The following is a 4,684-nucleotide window of genomic DNA, read 5'->3' as shown; positions in this document are numbered from 1 at the left end:
ACGTTGCTCCAGTCCACTTAGCTGGCTTCTTTCAGTTTTCGTCTACCAAATCCACTCACAAGGCTTGTCGGCCCTAGGCTATAGTAGAAGACATTTGCCCAAGGTGCCACGCAGTGGGATTGAACCCGGAACCATGTGGCTGGTAAGCGAGCTACTTACCACACAGCCACACATATATCTCTAAAGTGGACTATCCTGTCGTACACGATAGTTAAGGCTTTCACAACTTTCTGCACAGGCGATTTGTTTATAATGATCAAATGGTTGTGCTGTCCATTAGCACAGCACATTCACCCCATCAAATCAAACATTGCCTGCACAGGTGGGTGGGGTGCCACACGTCAGATGTCGAAGCGACGTGAAATGAAATGTTTTGCTGCAGTAAACAGCGCACAGCTTGGTTCGGAAATCGAACTCACGATCTCGCTATCCTGAGTGCAATACTCTTACCACTTGGCAACGCACCTTCGCACACACACACACACACACACACATACACACATACACACACCATATACTTACACACATAAACATACATGGATGTGTGTTCACTTATACATACATACATACATACATACGCACGAAGATTCGTAAGTACGTCATATATATATATATATATATATATTACAAGAAGCCAAAAGTACAAGTAAGAACAGGTATCGTATCGACACCGCTTTAGTTATATAGTTACCCAGGCGTCCGTGGCAACACCTTTTGTCTGGTCGAATGGAGACGACGAAGAAAGCAACGGATGTCAGCTGCTAGGCAGTAGCAGTGTTTACTTCATATTATTGTGTTTGCCAGCAGGTGTCAATAAACAAACAAGGTGAGTACTTTCGTAAATACCACAGTATCGCTCTGAACATATTGCTGTATCGCTCTAAACACATTGCTATCTCCATGCTAAGCATAATATTGTTCTAAAAACACATTGCGATATTATCGCCCTAAACTCATATTTTTGTATATCCTATCTAAACATTACAGACCAAGAAAACATACACGTGATCGTTTTTTTTTTTTTTTTGAAGACTATATTTTTTTTTCTTTCATCACACCTTTCGTTACCTTTTGCGTCTTTTAAAAATACACAGCCTTTGTTTTAATTAACTTTGAGATTAAAAAAAAAAAAACAAGAACTTGACTTTGTCAGAATAAAGCTGGGGTAAGGTGGGTGAGCTGACAGAATCGTGAGTACGCTGGACAAAATACTTTACAGCATTTCTTCCGGCTTTACGTTCTGCGTTCAAATTCTACCGAGGTCGACATTGCCTGTCATCCTTTCGGAGTTGATAAAATAAGTTCCAGATTAGGTTCCATGTAATCGACTAACTCCGTTCCCTTAATTTTCAGGCCTTGTGCCTATAATACAAAGGATTATTGAACTAGTGTATGGAACATACATTAAAACGAAAGTTTGGTGGAAGTTTAAATGTAGATTACTTTAAACAGGAAGGTGGTATCGTAGAACCAGAGCGTTCTCATGTGGGTTGGGGTCAAAAGGGTTTTTAAGATAAGTAAAAACTTCGATCAGAGTTTACCTGGGATCAAACGGCTAGTTTGATTACATATTCGTTTTAATTAGTATATCCGTTTTTCCCAAAATTATTAAATGAAACGAAGTGTGAATTGTTGAATGTTATGTAAATATAATACAGAGTCGATGTTACAATTTTGGGATAATAGTACACTGCGGACGAGTTAATCAACACTGGTAATTCACCGCTTATGTATATTATCAACCCTGAATAAAAGAAAGTTTAATGCGAACTTTATAGAACTAGAGCAAGGCACATCATTCGGCTGAGTATAATCACCTGTCAAGTGCCAGGGCAGTCCTGCAGCTCCAGCTCTCAAATTCTTGACTCTCCTTAGGTGAAGAGTAAGAGAGCTCCGCAAGTATTTATGATTGCTCGCAAACTAGATACACACTTAAAACAATTAGCGAAAGTACCCTACATGCTACCAAGTAATACATACTTGCGAGCGGAGTAATAGTTGGCGTGGCTGTATGGTGAGAAATTTACTTCCCAACCGCATGGTTCTGGGTTCCGTCCCTCTGCATGGCATCTTGGGCAAATGTCTCTCTGTCGCTTAAACCGCACCGTTATACCAAACCCCTTCCTATAACTTTATCCTTCATTGTAATGTTATCTTAATACGGTGGATCTCAACCAGATTTTATCTAAGGTCCCCTTTTAATGTTATTATATTTTGGTGGACCCCGTGGCTATTCCATACTCTTTACTCTTTTACTTGTTTCAGTCATTTGACTGTGGTCATGCTGGAGCTCCGCCTTTAGTCGGGCAAATCGACCCCCAGGACTTATCCTTTGTAAGCCTAGTACTTATTCTATCGGTCTCTTGTCGAACCGCTAAGTTACGGGGACGTAAACACACCAACATCGGTTGTCAAGCGATGTTGGGGGGGGGACAAACACAGACATGCAAACATATACACACACGTACATATATATATATATACATAAATATATATATATATATTTTATATTTCTATTTCCATGTCTAGTTATATTTGCAATATATTATGTATAATGTCATTGTTGTTATGTAATGGTGTAATAAAGTATTGATTGGGTATTATCTGATGGTTGATGATTGATTTAGGTATGTTTCTCCATTTTCTCATTTTGTATATATATATATATATATATATATATATATATATACATATACGGCAGGCTTCTTTCAGTTTCCGCCTACCAAATCCACTCACAAGGCTTTGGTCGGCTCGAGGCTATAGTAGAAGACACTTGCCCAATGTGTCACACAGTGAGACTGAACCCGGAACCATGTGGTTGGTAAGCAAGCTTCTTGCCACACACCCACTATGTTTAAAACTAGTTTTATAGATACTTCTTTCAAAATTCCCATTTTATTACTCACATATTATCTTGTGTGGATTGATCTATATAAAATGTTTGAGAAAGAAATTTAGCCGTTTCTTACAATAAATATATTTAAAGCAAAATTCTTTCATGGACCCTTAAAATACTACTGTGGATCTCCAGTTTACTATTTTGTTTGCATATACCCCACCACCACCACCACTACCACAAAAAAATCCTATGTGGACTTTCAGGGGGCATATGAAGCACTGTCTTAATAGCTCATTATGTATGTATTTGTTGTATTGTATTTGTTGTCTTCCTGAGCCCTCTATAGTTCGTACCATACTCGAACATATCCTTTCAAATGTAACTCTTTTCATGTGTGTTTGGAGATTTATGAAAATACCTTTATTCTTCAACTTTGCGAGCCGGCAGAACCGTTAGCACGTCAAGCGAAATGCTTAGTGGTATTTCGTCTGCCGCTACGTTTTGAGTTCAAATTCCGCCGAGGTTGACTTTGCCTTTCATCCTTTCGGGCTCGATTAAATAAGTAGCAGTTACGCACTGGGGTCGATATAATCGACTTAATCCGTTTGTCTGTCCTTGTTTGTCCCCTCTGTGTGTAGCCCCTTGTGGGCAGTAAAGAAATAGGTATTTAGTCTGCCGAGGCGGTGAGCTGGCAGAAACGTTAGCACGCCGAGCGAAATGCGTAGCCGTATTTCGTTTGCCGTTACGTTCTGAGTTCAAATTCCGCCGAGGTCGACTTTGCTTTTCATCCTTTCGGGGTCGATAAATTAAGTACCAGTTCCGCACTAGGGTCGATGTAATCGACTTAATCCGTTTGTCTGTCCTTGTTCGTCCCCTCTGTGTTTAGCCCCTTGTGGGTAGTAACGAAATAGGTATTTCGTCTGCCGCTACGTTCTGAGTTCAAATTCCGCCGAGGTCCACTTTGCCTTTCATTCTTTCGGGATCGATTAAATAAGTACCAGTTACGCACTGGGGTCGATATAATCGACTTAATTCGTTTGTCTGTCCTTGTTTGTCCCTTCTGTGTTTAGCCCCTTGTGGGTAGTAAAGAAATAGGTATTTCGTCTGCTGCTACGTTCTGAGTTCAAATTCCGCCGAGGTCGACTTTGCTTTTCATCCTTTCGGAATCGATAAATTAAGTACAGGAATCGATATAATCGATTGTCCCCCTCACCAAAAATCCAGCCTTTGTGCCTACATTACAAAGGATTCTTCAACTTTGTCACTTTTTGTGACTTCTCTTTTGTTCATTGCCTCCTCGGTCTCTAATCCAATCATATCGCTTCTCGTCTTTGGCTATTCCTCGCTACACAAAATCGATCTCCAACTATCATTTTTTACCGAGCTTCTTTATATTCAGAGGAGAAGAAAGATTATATTTTGCTATTTTCGCGGCCATTAATCCTTACTCTCTTCTAAAATGATATTTGTTAGTTTTCGCTGACACAGACAATCACCAATGTTCACCAATGTTTTTCCTATGTCTATATTTTTTCAGATGCTCCTATTAAACAGATATAATATTCTTTTACTCTTTTACTTGTTTCAATCTTTTGACTGCAACCATACTGGAGCAAATCGACCCAAGGACTTATTCTTTGTAAGCCTAGTACTTATTCTAGCGGTCTCTTTTGACGAACCGCTAAGTTACGGGGTCGTAAACACACCAGCATCGGTTGTCAAGTGATGTTGGGGGCACAAACACAGACACACGCACACACACACACACACACACACACACACACACACACACCACACACACACACATACATATATGTATATATATATATATATATATATATATAT

At 39.6% G+C, this 4,684-nt stretch overlaps 1 protein-coding gene across 4 annotated transcripts in view; it reads left to right on the top strand.

Annotated features, from left to right (window-relative positions):
• Window positions 1-684: 684 nt before the first annotated feature.
• The window catches only part of LOC115216217 (protein PFC0760c-like), a 63,797-nt gene continuing 59,797 nt past the window's right edge, over window positions 685-4,684 (top strand). For all 4 annotated transcript variants that reach the window (XM_036506644.1, XM_036506647.1, XM_029785416.2 and 1 more), the window contains exon 1: window positions 685-826. The gene's annotated coding sequence lies outside the window, so the exon portion shown is untranslated. The remainder of the gene's footprint in view (window positions 827-4,684) is intronic.

The sequence above is a fragment of the Octopus sinensis genome, linkage group LG10 (assembly GCF_006345805.1).
Source record: "Octopus sinensis linkage group LG10, ASM634580v1, whole genome shotgun sequence".
NCBI lineage: Eukaryota > Metazoa > Mollusca > Cephalopoda > Octopoda > Octopodidae > Octopus > Octopus sinensis.
This window is presented reverse-complemented; position numbering and strand designations above follow the sequence as displayed.